This window comes from Eulemur rufifrons, chromosome 8 (genome assembly GCF_041146395.1).
Source record: "Eulemur rufifrons isolate Redbay chromosome 8, OSU_ERuf_1, whole genome shotgun sequence".
Taxonomy (NCBI): domain Eukaryota; kingdom Metazoa; phylum Chordata; class Mammalia; order Primates; family Lemuridae; genus Eulemur; species Eulemur rufifrons.
The window spans coordinates 99,847,691-99,867,865 of record NC_090990.1 but is presented as its reverse complement, the minus strand read 5'-3'; the positions used below and the strand labels follow the sequence as shown (position 1 = coordinate 99,867,865).

At 52.1% G+C, this 20,175-nt stretch overlaps 1 protein-coding gene across 2 annotated transcripts in view; it reads left to right on the top strand.

The window, feature by feature from the left end:
* The window catches only part of LMNA (lamin A/C), a 44,874-nt gene that overhangs the window by 5,197 nt on the left and 19,502 nt on the right, over positions 1-20,175 (top strand). The gene's annotated exons all lie outside the window — the stretch shown is intronic.

Here is a 20,175-nt window from a genome sequence, read left to right as displayed (position 1 = left end):
TCTGCTTCACATGAAGGACCTGAGGCTCAGAGAGGTTAAGTAACTTGTCTAGGTCGCACAACTGGTAAGTGCAGACTCCAGTGTTCAAAACCAGAGATGTCTGACTCCAGAGCCTGGGACCCCAGAGGTAGACAGTGGCACCCAGTGAGTGCTTGGAGGCCACAGAGGCAGTGGAGGGAGTGATTGCTGAAGCTAGAGCAACTTGGGGAGGCTTCGTGGATGAAGATCTGAAGGAGTCTCTGAGGGATGAGTGAGGTTCATTCAAAGGGAGATGTCCGGAGGTTGGTGCCAGAGGTGCCTACCGAGGCTTGCTGGTTGGCAGGTTGCCAGCTTGCACGGATCTTGGGGAGCAGGGGACGGGTTCAGAGAAACGCGTCACTGAACCTCGGCCACCAGGTGGCGCTGCAGGCCAATTACCGAGAGAGGAGCCCCTCTGGGCTCTGGCACTAGGCCCAGGGGCGGTTTCTCTGCTCAGCTAGGGCTCGGTGCCCCGTTCAGCCTCCTCTGGCTCTCGAGCTTCCACTTCGCCCTTGGCTTCTGGTGGGCATCCAACACTTGGGGGACAATAAGGCTACCAGTCTATTCCTGACCCTAGGACGAAAACCTGGATGGCTGAGACCTGGGAATTCCCATGGATGTGACCAGCTCTCCAGGTCATCCTTCGCACCTTCCAGCCACTTAAGACTGGCTTCATGTCCAGCACTCTGCTGAGTCCCTTGGGAGACACTGTTCAGGGGACAGGCTGAGGAAACAGGCTTTTGAGTCCAACTGACCTGGGTCTGAAGGGGAATAATAATAAAGTCCATCTCATAAGGATTTCAAACTTTTCATCCTCTGCCAGGCGAGGTGGCTCACGCCTGTAATCCTAGCACTTTGGGAGGCCGAGGCCAAGGCGGGGGGAGGATCGCTCAAGGTCAGGAGTTCGAGACCAGCCTTAGCAAGAGGGAGACCCCCGTCTCTACTAAAAATAGAAAGAAACGATCTGGACAGCTAAAAATATATAGAAAAAATTAGTCGGGCATGGTGGCTCATGCCTGTAGTCCCAGCTACTCGAGAGGCTGAGGCAGGAGGATCGCTTGAGCCCAGGAGTTGGAGGATGCTGTGAGCTAGGCTAACGCCACAGCACTCTAGCCCGGGCAACAGAGTGAGACTCTGTCTCAAAAAAAAAAAAGAAAAGAAAAGAAAGAAAGAAATTAGACAAACTAAAAATAGAAAAACTTAGCTGGGTATGGTGGTGCGTGCCTGTAGTCCCAGCTACCTGGGAGGCTGAGGCAGGAGGATCTCTTGAGCCCTGGAGTTTGAGGTTGCTGTGAGCTAGGCTGACGCCACGGCACTCTAGCCCAGGCAAGAGAGTGACACTCTGTCTCAAAAAAAAACAAGCAAACAAAACAAAACAAAACAAACTTTTCAGCCAATATATTTTGAACACCTGTTGCACTGAGGATATGCGAGAGAACAAGACAGACAATGTCCCTACTCACATGGAGCCAATATTCTATGGGGGAGGGGAGGCAGACAGTAAACAAGTAGATAATGTACTTTCTGGTAGTTATAATTGCTAGGAAGAAAAATAAAGCAGGATATAGGGGTAGAAGGCTTTGAGGTGGCTGTTTAGAAAGGCTGGTCATGTTGTTGTGAGAATTTAACTGGACAATGCCAGTGCCTGGCATTGTGTTAACTGTTACTATTAGTCTGTTCCCTTTGCTTCTGCCCCACTTCTTCCCATTCCTCTGTCCTAAATTCTCCATGCCTTCTCCCGGCAACCCCCACAGGGAAAACAGGTGCTGCCTTGGGAACTAGGAGCCCTGAGTTTTTAGTTCTGGCTCTGTCCACAACAGTCCAGACCAGCTCCTCCCCCAGCTTCCGGTAAGTGACATCATCATCCACCTGGTTGCTCAAGCTAGAAATCTGGAGCCATTGTGATTCTTCCCTTTCCCCTAACTTTCTCCCATCCAATCTATCAACAAGTCCTCTCAACTATGGCTCAAGATGTTTCCCGAGGCCAGGCGAGGTGGCTCATGCCTATAATCCTAGCACTCTGGGAGGCCGAGACGGGCGGATCATTTGAGTTCAGGAGTTTGAGACCAGCCTGAGCAAGAGCGAGACCCCGTCTCTACTAAAAATAGAAAAAAATTATGTGGACAACTAAAAATATATATAGAAAAAATTAGCCGGGCATGGTGGCGCATGCCTGTAATCCCAGCTACTTTGGGAGGCTGAAGCAGAAGGATTGCTTGAGCCCAGCAGTTTGAGGTTGCTGTGAGCTAGGCTGACGCCACGGCACTCTAGCCCGGGCAACAGAGCGAGACTCTGTCTCAAAAAAAAAAAAAAAGACATTTCCCAAATCCACCAACTTCCCACCTCCTGCTACCTTCCTGATCAAAGCCATCATCACCTCCTGCCTGCAGCAACGTCAACTGATCTCTTTGCCTCCACTCTTGCCTCCTTTCCCCCTTCAAACCATTCTCCACACAGTTGCCAGAAAGATCTTTTTTTTTAATGTCATAATAAAACTCTCCTTGCTTAAAACCCTGTTGTAGCTCCCCATCACCACCATTGGATTCATACTCCTTAATGTGGTTAGAATGTCCCTTACAGTCTTATTCCACCCACCTGTTCTGCTGATCCTGCCCCTCCCTCCCATTCTTCCCTCCAGCCCCACGCACCTGGGCTTTCTTTCAGGGCTTTGCCCTGTGCAGTCCCACCTGCTGTTCCCTCACCTTTCACCCTTCATAAATTTTGCAGGACTCAAATGTCGCTTTCTCCCAGAAATCTACCCTGGTCACTTTTGGGCGTCCCTTACCATTCATCACACTATATTGTAACTGTTTACATTTCTGTTTCACAGTACACTGGAAGCTCTTTGAGAACAGGGACTGGATCTTTTCTACTCCTGTATTCCCAGCACAAAGTAGGTGCTCAATAAATGTTTGCTGTTTAGAAGCCATGCATGTTCATCTATACTTCCCTCTTGAACACCCTCTCCTTCACCCACACACTGCCAACTATTTAACTTCTCTCTCTGATTTTCCACCATACCTTTCACTCCCACACCTAGCTCCATCTCTCCCCACCTCTCCCCACTCCCACACCTGGGTCATCAGAGCCCACCTACATCTGATCTCCAAGGGGATGCTGCTTGCATAAGGCTTGGTGTGTGCTGTCACTGGGTTCCTCCCCTCTCTCATGCCTAGTCTGGGGCTCATACACAGCTAGAACTCAATAATGGTGCTGACTCACTGACATGACTTTTGGCTGATGGCTCAGAAGGGATCCCTAAGTATGTGAACCTCAGTCACTGCTAGCAAAATGAGTCTTGCACAAAGAAATATATGTGGGTTGCATGCTCCTGCCAGGCCCTCTCCACCCTTTAGGCCTCTGTACACATTATTCCTTCTGCTTCAAACCCTCCCTCTCATCTAAACTATCTCTCACTCATCCTTCAGACCTGAGATTAGGAGTCATGTCCTCTGAGAGGCCTTCCTGGCCAAGCTGATGGACATAGGTGCACCGCCCGAGTCTACTGTGGCACCTGGTATTTACCCCTTAGTTAGTACTTAGCCCACAGTGCTTTCAAAGCCACTTTTCGTGTTCTTCATGCTATACCAGCCTGATAGCTCTCCCAGGACAGGGGATGTGTCTCTCCAAAGCCTAGCATAAAGGAGGCCCTCAGTAAAAATTTGTTGAATAAATGATTGATTGAATAAATAAAAGGAAGAAAATGACTGTGATACTGAAAGAGTCACTTCCCATCGTTGGGCTTCAGTTTCCTCTTTTGGAAAGAGGGAGCAGGAGAGTGTGGAACAGTGGTGTGTTGGTAAATGTTTGATAACCAGAGTGGGGAAAGCCCTGGTTTGTGGCAATTGCCAATTTCCATGTTGTAAAGTCTCTCACCATGGCTGATTTCAATGTGAACAATGGGCTCTCACCAGCAGGTGCAGGCCACCTCCAGCTCAGCACTACAGGTGGACTGGCTTGAGCCAGATGACCTCCAAGATACTTCTAGCTCCAACATCCTTGCGCTTGGCCTCCTCCCGGCTCCCCCAGGAGCCTGGAGATCAGAGGCCAGGCTATTCCCCACTCTCGTCACCTCTCCAGACTTCCAATTATTTCTTGTGTCCAGTCCCAGAGCGTGGGGAGTTTTACCCGGGCTGCCTAGTGTCCTTTGTTGCCTGTACCCTAGAGGTACTTCTGTGTCCTTCCGAGTGGGCAAGTGTACATGTCCCTCCCAGGCAGTCTTCACAGGCTTCCCAAGGAATATTGGTTGGCTCAGGCCGTGATGTTCAGACCTGTGCAGAGGGACTAATTACTCTGGCCCCCCGGCATTTCTGTGTCCCACCTTCCCACACTGACTGGGGCTCCCTGAGAGCAGGGGCTGTGTCCAGTCTCAGTTTTTATGTTTCTTAACTTCTGACCTCTGGTCCTGTTGTTGCCTCTCTCCTCAAAATTCTTTATTCCCTCCCTGGCTTTTCTTCCCTCTCCCTCCATGCTTGTTTTTGGTCTCCTTTGCCCAGCTATCCTACTCTGTCTACACAGCCAGTGTTTCCGCACCTGCAGTTTCCTCTGCCTGGAACACACCTCCTTCTCCCTTTCTGCATGGCTATTCAAGCAGGAGCCTGTAGGTGGGCGGCAGTGCACTGCCTACTACAATGAGCCCTATGCAGATTGACACCTCCGAACCTGTTTTCCCCATCTATAAAACGAAGCTAATAGTAGCAATTACCTCATGGGATTGTTGTGCAATTAGTGGGAAGAGACATGTAAAGTACTGACATAGCGTCTAGTACACAGAAGGTGCTTAATAAATGTTGATTATTATTATTCAGGGCTCAGCTTAATCATCCGTTCCTCAGGCAAGCCTGCTGCACAACTGCAGACTGGGTTAGGTGCCTGGTTCTCTGCTCCCCGGCATTCTCAGGCACTCATCGCACTTTAATTACTTGTCCCACGACGACTAGAGCCATTTTGGGCACACAGATGGTTCTCAGTAAATATTTGTGAATGAATGAGTGAACGAATGATGTGGACACACAGCCTGGGCCTTCTGCCACCCAGGACTAGCCTGGGCACGCCTACGGGTAAGGAAAAGGTGGGGCTGGTCCCCCCGGGGCCAGCAGGTGGCGCCAGCGCCCGCTGGTCTCTTCCCGCGGCCGCCTCCCTTGCCCTTGTCCTCATGCCTGGCGCTGAGGGGTTTCAGCTGGGGCAGGACGGTCGGGTCTTGAGGCCTGAGCGAAGCTCCAGGCCCCAGGCTGCGGGGATGACTTTCACTCACCCCTTCTGAAAAGATGTTTTCCTAGGAGGTGCCCAGCCTAACTTGACAGGAAAAGGAGTGGGTGCCGCCGGGGAAAGGGGCAGCCTGAGGGGTTGGGGGTGAAGATCATGGGAGTCGTGGTGGGGCTGATGTTGTCTTGGGGACACGAAATGAGAGGCGGTTAAGTCAATCAATGAGTCAAAAGCTGAGATCTAGGAACTAGACACTGGGAGATGATGAGTGAAATCAATCAGTGAAAGAGGAAGAGGAGGGCTGGTTTCCATGACAATGGTAGTGTTTGTGGCAAGCCAGGGACTCCTGGGTCCCTAAGGCCCACGAACAGTGATTCACCACAGGAAAGGGAAGGCTGCAGAGGGACCTGATGCCGGGGGCCGGATGCCCTGTGGTTCTTCTCGGTGCTCAGCACACGCTCTGCAGCCCTGGCCCCTGGCCCTCTGCTCTGCCAGGTACTGGGAGGGGAACTGAGGGATGGAGAAACCGAGCCCTGAGGAGGGGCAGGCCCTGTGCTCCACACCACACATGCCCATCTCACTTACTGCTCACAGCAGCCCTATGGAATGGCTCCTATACCATTCATGGAGGAGGAGACTGTCACCCTGGCCCAGGGTGACACGGGTAGGCATGAGTGGAAGAGCCAGGATTAGAACCAAGGCTAGTCTGACTCTAACATGCTTGGTAAGACCAGAAAGCAGAAAAGGAAGAACAGCGGCAGGGGAGTCAGAGTATAGCTTAGACCCCTGTGGAGATGAGCTTCCCCCCAACCTCTCTGCCTGCCCTGTGCGAGTCCAACACTGATAGGGAGGGAGGGAGGCTGACAAATTGCATGGCCTGATGTAGGCCAGAAACTGTGCACCCAGCTCATCTCTCTCTCCTCCAAGCCCAAGAGAGCAGGCCCCAATTCTGGTCCATCCAACATCTTCCATCACTTTCTCTCTGCTCTGGTGCTGGGGGCAGGCACGGGCACGTGTGTGTACGTGTACGTGATCATCATGTCTGTACCACCCCCAACATCCCCCAACTCCTGCTAGAGCCAGGGAGTTCCCAGCCCCTTCTGGTCCCTGTCAGGATAGTTTCATTCTTGTTCGGCTTTGGGGCCCTCACAATTTTAGTACAAAAGGGGTATCCCCATCCCACCCCCAGGCCTTGTTGCCATGTAAGAGGAAAGTCCAACCCTCACCATCTCTTCCCCTGCAGCAGAAGGGGTGGAGATTGGAAAGACCTTGGAAATCTTCCAGTCCTGAGGCCCATAGAAGGGAAGCAATTTTTCCAGGGTCACAGAGCATGTTAATAGAAGAGTGAACTAGATTCCTTGTCTACAGACTCCAAGTTCTATGATACCACAAAAGATCTTGAATTTGGCATTGGGTTTTTGGGAATGGAGTCAGGTAGATGAACAGACAGAGAGAAAGCAGATTAAATGGGATAACCTAGCATATAGAGCAGCATGTGGAAAGAAGGTGCATAATTCATGCCCCACCTGTCTACCATGTTACATCAGGAATGATGGCGGTGAGATCATTGGAAGGACTTAATCACATATGTATGTCAGGGGTACAAGATCTGGGGTCAAAGTAGGCTGTGTGATCCTGGGCAAATCACTTACCCTCTCTAAGCCCCAGCGATAGTGCAGGGTACCCTACCTCCAGGCTTGCAGAGAAGATGGAGGGGATGATGGGAAAGTACTTGAGAACTGTGGGATGACATGAATGTTGTCAGTTGTCAGGGAAGGCAAGTGGGGCCAGGAGACTGCCCTACAGTGCAAAGGTAGGGAATAAGCCAAGATGCTCGACCCTTGATCCCTGGGAGAGCAAGGGAGGAATATAAATTTTCAACATACTTGATACAAGCAGCAATTCTCCTCCCTGGGGGTGAGGGGAGGTGGGCAGCAGGTTCCTGCAGACCCCTGGGGTGCCCAGAGGCTGTGGGAAGCTGAGCACTAATTAGCTCTGGCTCTCTAATTGGGTTTAATTGCCTCCTTGTGATGGGCAATTAGGAGGCTGCATCAATTAGCACAGGGAGGGTGACAGCTCAGCTGGGGCTGGTCAGGGCTCCCCTTTGGAGGGGAGGGGAGGGCAGGTGAAGGGTGGCCCCACAGGGAGGCTGCCCCAGTGCCCAGCCCCTTCCACCCCTGTGAGGGAGGGGGCCCAGAGCCTCCAGGCCTTCCCCTGGCCTGTGGCTTCTCTGACCTTACTTTCACAGGCTCTCTGACTTTTCTGCCCAGAGGAGACCTGAGATCTGGGCCTGGCTCTACCACTGGCTCCTTTGCAACTTTGGGGTTGACAACTATGGGATCAAGGTTGAGAATATGGGCTATGAAGCCAGGTCTCTAGAGTTTGAATGCCAGAAACACCGTGTATTGGTTGTGTGACATTGGATGCTTTGTGCTTTGTTTTCTCACCTGTAAAATGGAGCTGATAACAAGAGAGTTATGATGAGGATCAGGTGAACATGCACTATTTAGAAGAGCGTCTGGCATTGTAAACACTCAACAAGTATCAGCTGTTATTATAATTCCCACTCCAAACCTCAGCTTCTTCATCTGTAAAATGACAGATTGGAGTGTTTTTTTACTGAAACATGCCTTAGTCTCACCTCAGATCAATGACTGAATCAAAATATCCAAGACTTGGTCATTGGCGGTTTATTTATTTATTTTAGAGATACAGTCTAGCTCTGTCACCGAGGCTAGAGTGCAGTGGCATGATCATGGTCCACTGTAACCTCCAACTCCCAGGTTCAAACGATCCTCCTGCCTAAGCCTCTGAGTAGCTGGCACTATAGGCACATGCCACCATGCCCAGCTAATTTAAAAAAATTTTTTGTAGGCCGGGCGCGGTGGCTCACGCCTGTAATCCTAGCACTCTGGGAGGCCGAGGCGGGTGGATCGCTCAAGGTCAGGAGTTCGAGACCAGCCTGAGCAAGAGCGAGACCCCATCTCTACTAAAAATAGAAAGAAATTATATGGACAACTAAAAATATATATATAGAAAAATTAGCCGGGCATAGTGGCACATGCCTGTCGTCCCAGCTACTCAGGAGGCTGAGGCAGGAGGATCGCTTGAGCCCAGGAGTTTGAGGTTGCTGTGAGCTAGGCTGACGCCACGGCACTCACTCTAGCCTGGGCAACAAAGTGAGACTCTGTCTCAAAAAAAAAGAAAAAAAAAAAAAAATTTGTAGAGATGGAGTCTTGCTATGTTGCCCAGGCTAGTCTTGAACTCCTCGCCTCAAATGATCCTCCCACCTTGGCTTCCCAAACTGCTGGGTTTACAGGCGTGAGCCACTGAGCTTGGCCAATATTGGCAATTTTGAAAGCCCCTCCCCCAAGCAATTTTGATACCCAGTAAGGGTTGAGATCACTGGATGGATGGTCTCAAAGTGTTCCCCTGAGCCTGGCACAGCGCCTCCCAGTCCCATACCACACAGGACCCCTCTGCATAGCCCCAAAGGCACTGCAGTTTGGATGAGAGCTCATTACTACCTGTGCAGCCGGAAGCAGGTCCCTCCCCATTCACTTGGCCAGAGTCCTCCTCTATAAAATGAGCATAATGACCTTGCCATGCTCACCTCCCAGGGCTTCCCTGAGATAATGTTTTACTAGTGATAAGACCTGCTATAAAGGTAGGTAGTTATATTGTTCCTTCCCTTGATAAGCATTTATTGAAGGCCTAGCACAAACCTCTCCTTTACAGACAGTGACTATGGAGATAATAACCTCCTGGAGAGATCTGTCCTGAACCATCAGACAAGTTAAGTCCTTGGGCCAACCCCCGTTTTTAGCTCCTACTGGGTATGAAATGAGCCAATGAATAGAAAGAGCCTAGAACAGGTCCTGACACATAGTGAGTGCTCTATAAACAGCAGCTCTTGTTACTATTGTTGTTATTGTGATTATGCCCCAGGCTGGGTATGGGGAGAGGCCTAGTTGCCGTGTCCACATGGAGATCAGATAAAGGAAGGCAGTGAAGGCGGGGCCTGTAGAGCAAGGTGAGCCTATCAGGTGTTGAGGAGTGGTGTGTGTGGAAGGAGTAGAGGGAGAAGGTAGTGCTTTGAGGGTGCTGGTTCATGAGGGAGGTATGATGAGGATGCTCGGCTCTGTACCCCATAATAGGGGAAGACAGGTGTACAGACAGTGTCACAGATACAGTGTGAAAAGGGATATTGGAGGTTCAGTGGAGACACCAACCCAGACTTAGTGGCACTTTTAGCTGAGCCTGAAGGATGAGCAGGATTTGAGCAGAGGGCAAAGTATGTGCCAAATCTGGAAAGGTTAGCAAGAAAGAACCAAGAGGGGCCAGGACTGCTGGAATTTAGAGGGCGAGTGATGAGCCTAGAGATGCAAGCACAGCCTGGGTCACAGAAGGCTTTAAAAGCCAGGTCAAGGAATGTGGACTTTATCCCAAATTCAGTGGGGATCCACTGTAAGTCTGAAGTCTTGTGGAAACACAATGAGGTTTTCACTTTGGAAACATGGTTGCGGTTTAGGGAGGATAAAGGAGGGGGACAGAGGCAAGGGTGGAGGCAGGGAGACTGATTGGGAGGTTCCTGCACTTACCCAGGTGAGGGCTCATCATGATCAGAGCCAGGGCGCTGGAGACAGTGCACAGAATGCAGAAATTCTGGAGGTAGGAACCACAGGACTTGGGGGCTCATTGGCTAAGGGAGATGAAGCTGGTGAGGCTGAGGAAGGAGGACCAGAGTGGGGCCAGGGTGGTATTGGGGAGACATGAAGAGCTTCATCTGGGACATCCAAGGAGGGATGGCAAGTATAGAAGCTTGGGGTCACTCCTGGCCTGGGAATACTTGGGGTCCTCTTTTAAGAATTCTCAAGAGTGGAAGGTCACTCACTTTTGGCCTAGTGCCAGGCCCTCCGTTTCCCTGGCCTCTCTGGGACAGGCTGGGAGTTCCTGGCCCAGAGACACCCTGTTGGGGCAGGCATGCCTGGATCCTCCCCAGCCCAGAGGGAGGGACCCACCTGCACGCCTGCTCCCTGATACATGGGGGTGGCAGTGGAGGTGAGTGCATGCAGGGGAGCTCCCCACTCCCACCTTCTGGGGCCTCTGGCCTCAGCTGTGGCCTGGGGAATGGGTTCCAAGGAAGAGGCCAGAAAGCAAGAAAGCAAGCTCTCTGGGCCTGGGGTACAGAGAGCAGTAAGGTGCAGCAGACATACCACAAACTTGTCAGGCAGGGCACCCAGGTTTCAGTCCTGGTTCTGTCCCTCTAGGAGACTGGGAGCACCACAGCTTTCCTTCTCGTCCTAACACCGGACCTTCAACATAATTTGGTTTAGGAGGTGGAGGTGTGAATTCACCCTCCCACCTCCACCCTTAAGTTAAGTGTCTAAGTGTTTGGAAGTTGAATTCTCCCCAACCGGAGGCTTCGAGGCTTCGAGGAGGCTTCGAGGTGTCGAGGTGTGGGCAGTGGGCACATCACCACAGCCTGGTCTGCCCCACCCGGCCCAGTGCACATCTTAATTTGCAGCCCCTCCCCTGAGGCCTCTGGCCTTTGCAGCCTGCCCTTTGCCCTCCCTCATTAAGCTTTGGTTTCTGTGGGAATGTGACTTGAATTAACTCTTGGGAGAAAAATCACAGAAACCAGGAAAGGGAGGCCATGGGGAGGGGGCAGTGAGTCACGTTTCCATGTCTATTTTTCAAACTTTCCGATGGGAGTTTGGAAAACAACAGCCTTTTGATTGCCAGCTTGGACCTGGCTCTGCAAGGGCTGCACATTCTGTTTCTACAGGTCTTGCTGTAACTGCTGCGCCCTGGCCCACCCTAGGGTTCTCTGCTTTGTTTCCTGGGATCCCCTTCCCCTTCTCCCTTTGATAGCCCTTCCTCTACCCTTGCTTCAGGGTGGACCCAAGGGGGCTACAGCGGAGTCAGGGACAAAGTCCCTGCAGCCACTCTGGCCAACCCTCCAATCCTTGAGAACCTCCGCTGGCAGCAGGGAGCTCTGGGCTCCAGGAACCTCCTCTTGGCCCCAGCAGCTTCTCCTTTGTACCATCCTTACCAGTCCTTCCCTCTCATCTCTGCATCCCATTTCCAGAGGGCTTGTGGCTGAGGGTGAGACCTATCGACCCCCAGGGAGACACCATGCAGAGCAGAGGCCTCATCCTGGGGAGGTGGGCAAGGAAGAGAACCTACAATATGTCCTTTGTATGTGCTGGGCCCTGAGCCATTCCTCAACAAGTCCTGTGTCCCGGACTCCTCTCACAGCAGTGGAAATGGGTGTCAGGATCCCCATTTTGCATACAGAAGCCAAGGCTCAGCCAGGGAAATGGGTGGGAACCTTAATGGCGGGTAGTTGGTGGTTCCCTTGAGGAGGAGTGGGAGAGGGCAACCTGAACCCCTAGCCAACCCCTCCTTGCAGGCCCTGAGCCCTTTCACACTCCCTCATCTGCTTGGTGGGGGGCAGGGCTCCTGGGCTGACTCTCTTCCCTGCCCCCTCTCTGGGGGCTGCCTCCTCCCAGTTTCTGACTAATCCTTTCCAGTGGCAGTAGCATGTCCTGCTCCTGCTGTGCCTGTGCCAGGGACAGCCCACATCACATGGGCCACATCTGGCTCCATCTGGCCACACCCTCCCCTCCCCCTCCCTTATCCCCAGCCCTTCTCTGCCCAGGGACCAGAGTGGGGAGTGCCCCTCAGGAACCCCTTCTGTGGTCCACCAGCCCCACTCCCCTGCCCGAGAGTCCCTCCTTTCCCTCCTTCCACCTGGCCTCAGTTCCCTAGGTAACTTGGCTCTCCCCTTCTCAGCACCACACCCCACCACTGAACAACGGATCGGGAAGGGGGCATTTTGCAAGCTCTGAATCCTCAAAGCTGTCCCAGAGTTGGGGGAAGGCCTGGCAGCCCAGGAATTAAATTCCCCCTAGCCCAACCCTCTCGCTTGTTGCTGGCTTGGGATTGAGGGGTAGGAGTGACCCCCAAGATGTGTGTGCATGGAGGGGTATAGCTGAGCCTGCCTGGTGGGTGTGGGAGGTGGTAAGGCCCAAGCCTCTCTTAGGCTGTCTTTTGTGTGGGTTGGGGAGGAGCCTGGAAGAGCCTCCAGCTACTGGCCTCCCTCCTCCTTCCTCCCAGCTTAGCAACCGTTGTCATTGGGTAAATATTTGCCCCACCAGGATCTGCTGGAGCAGTGGCATCAACCAGGGTAGTTGCCCCTCTCCTCAATTCCTGGGCCACTCCTCTTCTCTGTCCAGCTCCCCACTCCAGGGCCCCTGGCCTGGACTCCAGATGTGGTTCCCACCCCCTCCCTTATGGTAGACCTCCTCCCCAACTTCCTCCTTTCCCCTCTTCATCCCCACTCATCCTCTGTGCTCAACTTTCTGGTCCATCCTACACCCCTTGATACTTTCACTAAGGTGGCAGTGGTCCCCAACCTTTTTGGCACCAGGGGCCAGTTTCATGGAAGACAATTTTGATAGGGGTGGGGGTGTGGTGCAGAGGTCAGGGGTGATGCATGGCCAGGCGTGTTTCCTAACAGACCAGTATCTCACCTCTTTCCTCCAACAGGAAATATGCCCCCCACCTCTAAACCTTAGGTCAGCTCCACCAAACTTCAGGGAGACAGAAGAGAAGGTATGTGGGAATGTTTTTGGACCCCATCCTCTGTTCCCAGGCCAGCAAGATCTGCATCATGAAGGCAGCACCATTTTTATCTCCTCTGGGGTGGGATTCAGGGTACCATGGCCAAGAGGAAACAGATGCCCCTTCGGCCCCTTCCTGACCAGGCCAGGGCCTGAGATCATGCCAGCCTTAGCCTCTGTATCCTGTCCCTCCCTGCCAGGCCCTCACCACCCGCTCCTCCTCCATGGTTCCCCTATTACCTGTCACTGATGGAGAACCCCTCGGGGGTCAAGGCCAAAGTGAGGTGGGCTCTCAGGGTGCCATGTGAGCTTTGAGCTTACTGGACAAACAGGACAAATGGGGTGCTCCTCTGGGGCCGGCCTGTGGGCTGTCTTAGGGATAGGGGACAGGGAACCTGGGGAGTTGCACTAATGTGGCTCTAAAAATGAGGGGGTTGGGCTGCATGGTGCCTTAAGACTCCTCCCAGCTCTAGCTTCTAGGCAATGAATGATTAAACTGGCTCAAGCACAGTCCCTTCCCTATCCCACTGGGGCAGAGACCCTGGCAATCCCCTTACCCCACTTAGCAGCCCCTCTTCCCTATTTCTCCAGAAAGTGCCCCTTCCCATCAGAAAATCTCCTGTAGGTTAACCACCATCTTTCTTGCTGAGTGGTGCTGAGTGCCAGGGCAGAGCCTTCAAAGGGGACCCTGAGGAGTGTGGGCAGGGGCTGCAGGGGCTGGGGGCAGAGGCAGATTTACCACAAAGCTAAGGAGGGGAAGCTTCAGAGCCTATCAGTTGCAAAGTCCCTAAGAGGGGGCCTGCCAATGTTTCCACATGGTCATATGTCCACAAAATTTGCAAAAGACATTTTTGTATTTTGTAAAGAAGGCCTCTCTGCAAAATTGTATGCACTTTAGATAGGATGACCAACCGTCCTGATTTTAGCACTGAAAGTCCCTAGGTCTAGGAAACTCCTCAGTCCCTGGAAAACCAGGACAATCGGCCATCCTAGTTTCGGGCCCCACAAACACTGGGTCCACACCTGGATGGGAGTGAGGTAGAAAAGGAATCTGCCTCGCTTACTGGAATTGTGTAGGGGTGTGGGGCAAGGATACCCTTTTCTCCAGTGCCAGCCCGCGAGTTGTGGCGCTTCTGTTTGTTTCCTTGACAACAGGGAAAGGAAACCCCCATTTAGGAGGCCGGGGAGGCCCCAGCAACCACACACACAGACACACACAGACACATACGCAGCCGCCCACACGCAGCCGCCTGCGTCAGCACCGGCCGGCGTCGCCCGCCTCCGGGTGTGGAGGGAGGGGGAGACAACCCCGCCCGAGGCGAGTCAGAGGACCCGCCCCAAGTGGTTTGCCTGGGGACGCCCCGCGGAGCACAGGGCCCCACCTACGCCCCGGTGCCCCGCCCCCAACTCCTCCCCCGGTGGTGAGGAGCCAAAGCTGGGGGGCAGGGGTTGGAGAGAAGAGAGGAGATGTCACTGCTGAATTTCCGTCTGCCCGCTGCCTGATTTCTGTTTGGCTCTAGTCTGGTGTGTATTGTGGCATGTATCGTGACAGTCCAGGGAGCCTGAGACTCACAGGTCGGGTGGCTCTCTTGGCCCAGTTGGGTGGGTGGAGGTGGTTTGGAGTGTTGAGAAGGAAACTCCGGGACAGACTCTAGGATTTTGCTGTTGGATGGGGCTACTTAGGGCCTGGGCGGAAGAGAGGTAGGGTATAGTTAACCTGAAGGCAGAAACCTGGGGTTTAGGCCTGCTTCTGTCACTTACCAGCTGTGTGGCCTTGAGCAAATCAGTTAACCTGCCCAAGCCTCAGTCTTCTCATCTGTAATATGGGGATAATGGTGCTTGCTTGTGTACCTCAAAGAGATTTGAGAAGATTAAGGTAGTAATCTTGATTGTGAAAGGGTTGACCAGGGAGACCTGCCCAGGTGTGAGGGTTTGGTTCTCTATTCATTATCCAGCTGCCCTTCTGGCCTGGCTGGAGCAGTGAGCTCAGCAGTCACGTCCCCACATCACAGGAAAAGCCATGCCAGTCCCTTGAGGTGGACTAGCTCCTTAAAATCTGTCCAGAGTGCTGCCCTGTCTCCCGTGGTGGCGTGGTATGGGATCAGAATGCTATCTTGGAGGTTCTGGCAAGTCTTCCCTCCTCTGGCCTCAGAAGCCTGCTTATAAAGAGAGGGTCTTATTCCTCAGAGCCCTGGGGGCCTCCTGAGATGGGGGAAGGGATCACCCCAAGACCCCTGACTAGAGAGGCTCTGCCTCTGTCATTTAGTATATATAGTGAGATTTCATTTGAAGGAGAGATTCTCTGGCTTTACAAATCCTTGCCATTCACTGTTCCTTCTAAGGGGCTCCCCCGACCCCCCAGCCAGCTAGGAGCCTGCACCATTCCTCCTCGCTGAGTCTGGGTGGGAAGAAGACAGTCTACTCAGCTGTGCTACCTCAGGCCAATTACACAACCTTTGGAGTTTTGGGTTCTGGGCATATAAAATGCAGATAATAATACCTACCTCATATGGTTGAGGTGAAGATTAAATGGGATCACCTCCATTCAGCCCCTAGCCCGGTGCCTGGGACATGGCAGCCACTTAAAGAATAGGCAAGGTCTTCGACACTCAAGGTTATAACTCTCACCTGTGCATGAGTGACTCAGCGGTTCAACAGCTGGGTAGTACCAGACTCTGTGATCAAAGGATGAATAAGACAAGGACCCCCCCTCCTTCAGAACTCACTAGAAAGAGATTCCCAAACCATGGCCTAGGATCTCCAAGTCACCCTCACCTCCCCAGACCCTACTCCAAAGAATCACCCCTTCCTGCCCCCATGGGGGAGCATACTGCCTCCCCAGTAGATCCCATCTGACGACTCCTCTCTCCGACTCCCACCTGTCCAGGATTATAATCTGATGGTAAGATCTGGGCCTTCAGAGTCAGGCCAACTTGTATTACTAATAAAATTCCACTCTCACAGAGCTGACTTTACAAAAGACAAAATTGTAGTTTGTTAAATGGTGGTAAGTGCTATGAGAATAAAAGTATAAAGTAGAACAATGCTCAGTGAATAGCTTACACTTTTATGATCTTTATAGTTGTATGTTTTCATTCCACTTCTCTACTAACCATATGACTTTAGACAAGTGGTACTCAACTGGGGGTGATTATTTTACCCCCCCCCCCGGGACATTTGGCAGTGCCTAAACACATTTTTGATTGTCATAACTGGAGATGGAGATGCTACTGGCATTTAGTGGGTGGAAGCTACAGATAGCTGCAAAGCATTTCACAGTGCACAGAACCTCCCCCAACAAAAAAGAATTATCTGGCCCAAAATGGCAATAGTGCCAAGGTTGAGAAACCCTGCCTTAAATGAATAATTTAACCTGGGCTTCAGTTTCCTCATCTGTAAAATAGGGCTAATAATAGTATCTACCTTGTAGAGCTATCGTAAAGGTTCAACATATTAATGCAAATACCTAGTGCCTAATAATAGTAGGTACTGCATAAATATTCCCTACATTAATCGTTATTAGTATGCCTCCAGCATCCCTTCTGGTTTCAGCCCTTGGCTGAGCACAGTCCACCTGGTTTAGCTTACCTCCTGCCAATGCTCTTGCTGGTCTTGATGCTTCCCTTCGCTCCTTGACCTCAGGCCCTATCCAGTGGCTAGAAGCCTCTCTTTCACACCCCATCCCTGCCTGCGCCTCCCATTTCTCCCCTCCTCTTTCTCTCCCCACACTTTCCTGTCTCACCTCTAGTGGCTCCCTGTGCCCCTGAGCAGGCCAGTTGCACACTCAGCTCTTCCCCACTTCAGCACCTCTGCGCAGACTTCCTCCCGGCGCCAGTCCACCCTTGCACCTCCCACATGTCCAGCTAAAGTGGCAGGAGATAGTGAAGCACATCCTGGATCTGGACCAGGCTGCCTGGTCCCAGTTCTGAGCTCTGCCTGTTACTTGATGTCTAGTTTTGTGAAAGTCAGCCTCACCTGTAACGCAGGGAAATATTTTTTCTTTTTCTTTCTTTTGGCACATTGCTGAGGACCAAAAAAGCAGGGAAGTAATCTCCAACCCTTGAGGTTGTTTTGTGGACCAAATTGAGAATGTATGTGAAAACAGACAACAATAAAGATCATAAAAGTGTAAGTTATTCACTGAGCATTGTTTTGCTTTATATTTTTATTCTCATAACACTTACCCCCATTTAACAAACTATAATTTTGTCTTTTGTAATGTCAGCTCTGTGAGAGTAGGAATTTTTGTCTGTTTTATTCACTGCCATACCATTAGCATCTAGGACAGTTCCTGGCACATAGTAGGTGTTCAATAAATATTTGTTGAATAAGTGAATTTTCTATGTATAAGGCACTTTTGTAAAGCCCCTAAATCTACCTTTTCCTAGAAGCCTTCCTTCAAATGAATGTTATCTCAATTATTGCAACATCCCTATTTTACAGATGAGGAAACTGAGGCTGAAAGAAATGAAATAACTTGCCCAGAGTCACTCACCTGAAAAAGTGGCAGGGCCAGATCCATTTGTTCACCCAAGAAACACTGAGTGCCTCTTGTGTGCCGGGCACTGGACGAGGTATTAGGGACACAGATGACCAAGACTTGGTCCCTCCTGTCCCTCACAGAACTTTCAGGAGGGAGGAGTCACAGTGGAAGGCCCAAGATGCTACATAAGAACACAGAGGAGACTCCCACCTCAAAGCCATTGGTTTTCAAGACAAGTGACCAAACCATCCCTTGGACTCAACCACTGTATTATGATTTCATCATGAATGTTCCAACCCCCAGGCTTCTGGGATCCATTTGGTATTCATTGTCCAGCTCAGAGTCCTGCGCTGCTATTTAGTTAGTTAAAGTAAGTTAGTAAGTAAGCTGGGGCTATAGTCGTGTTGGCATGTACTGCTCTTTAATCATTTGTGCCTGTTGGGTTTGCTTCTCCCTCTGTCTTCCCCACCAGTGGAAGCCTCCCTTGAGAGCAAGCATAGTGTTGCAATTATCCTGTGGCATGGTGTGCAGGATTTTGCATGCCAGGAGCTCAATCCTCATCTTTGGTAGCCACTCTGCCCATGTTACAGATGAGAAAACTGAAGTGCAGAGAATTCAGTAGCCAATCTAGCATCACACGGCAAGTAAGAAGCAGGATTAGAAGCTGATCACCCCTGAGTCACAACTTCCCCCAACCCCCAGGAGGCCCAGCTCCTCCGAACCTGGCCTCCCCTACTCTCTCCTGCTGCTTCTGGGATTGGTGATCTCTGTCCTGGCATAGGGAGAGCAGACTTATGGCATTTGGGGTCCAGAGTCAGGATTGAATATTCGGGATAAAGGCCCATTTTGAAATTCAGATTTAGGGTTGAGGCCATTTTGATGGTGGTGGGGGGGACCCTTTGGAAAGAGCTCAGAATGAAATTTGGGGTGAAAGCTCTCTTCCTTTCTCCAGTACCTTGTCCCCAAAGATGGAGAGGTCTAAGATAGGAAGGGTTAACTGTGGTTTTGCTTCCCCAGCCCAGAGGGGAAGCCAGGCCAGGCAGCCGGGTGGGGCAAAGGGGGATGCTCAGTTCCAGGAAGAGGGCTGAGGCAGCGGGAACAACACGAGCCCTATCCCTCACGTTTCTGGCTCACTCGTCCCACCTCTGCTTCTGGTTTGGGGAACACAAAGGGGAGAAGCAGAACAAGACATTTTGTTTTGTCTGCAAGCTGAGGGTGGGTGCCATGCCTGGGGGAGAAAAGCCATATCCTGGGTCCCCTCACCTGAGTGCATCCTGGATGCTCACCACACTGCCCAGTCACCCACACAGAGGTGAGACCCTTCCTGAATAGCCAAAGTTCCTGCCTTAATCCCACTCCAGCCCCTTGTCCACGCTGAGGCCTAGCTCCAGAACCGAGGACCTGCCTAGCCCTGCTTCCCTTGTGTTTAAGAGAAGCCCTGATATCCTTGAGCTGTAGGAGTTAGCAACATAATTTAATTTCCCTGCTTCCTCATCAGAGAATAAGCTGTGGGAGGCACTGAGGCAAGGCACGCAAGCGGATGGGGCCTGGAAGCTCAGCACTGTCACCTCTTAGAACAGAGGACAGGGTGGTGGGGCCAGGGCCAAGATTAGGGGAGGGGAATGGGAGGCTAATCAAAGGGGTCCTTGGTGAGGCCTGAGGACAGAGGCTCCAGAGCCTGGAGTAGGGAAGCCTGGGAACTTGGGTGATCCTGTTTTGTGAGAGAGTTGGCCCCTCCCTGGAGCCGATTGCAAAGCAGACCTAGCCAGAGAGAAAAGTAGAGATACGTATGATGCTGCAGCCACCAAGGCTGTGGGGTCTTTGCAGTTCTTGACCCCCACTACCCCTTTTCTGGCTGAAACCAGATAGAGACCCAACACTGGCTGTCCAGCGTCCAGCCATGCTCCCCTATTCAGGCCCCTCTGGGAACCACAAAAATCTGGGCTCTGGTGTCCTGGCAACGTGATGAATGCACACACAGCTCTGGTATCTGTTTTAAATTATCCATTAAAATAAAATAAGTACAGTTCTGGAAAAAAAAAATAAGTTGACTGGGTGGGTAAGCAGTAGAAAGGGACTGAAGGGGGGAGGAACCTAGGAGGAACCCAGGCAGTCTCTTTTTCCAACTGCTTGGGTCCAAAGGATGGGGGCAGGAGACAGGAGGGGGCAGTGCCTGGGTCCTATTCTTGATCTGCCTTGGGTAACTGCAGCTTGTTGGTTGGGCCTAAGACCTAATGCTTGGTTTTGAAGGGAGATAAATTGGGGCAGAAGATAGGAAAACCCCAAACCCCTGATTGCTGCCCCAAAATTGAGGGCGTAATGGAACTCAGGTTGCAGAACTTCATTGCCCCCCAGGGAACCCAGGCATTCCTTCTCCACCCCACCCCTGGCATACAGAGATGCAGCTTTGAATGGGCTGCCCACATCTCGAGGGGGATAGGGGTGACTCACTATTACTACTGGGAGGGAAGGGGGAGCCAGCGGTGGAAGGAGGGTGAGTCACACTGATGGGCACCAGATTCAGCCCTCCCCTCACTTTCCTGGCTCTCGAGCTCTGCCCGCCTGGCCCCCTCCCTTGGTTTGCACCCACTTCCCCCTTTCTTCCCCCGCTTTGCCCACCCACTCTTCCCCCTTGGCTCTGCCCTCTACCCAAGAAGGCCTGAGGCTGGCGGGATAAGCTTGGAGCTGAGAGCGCTGAGGAGGCACGAACTAAGACAGGGGAAGCTTCAGCAAACCTCTGGCAGACTGGGGTGTGCTGGAGAGGGTGGGGCCGGACGCTGCCACAGCCCGGCGATCCTTGCCCCTCCTCACCGCTCCCGCCGCCTCCCCCCGTATGGATAG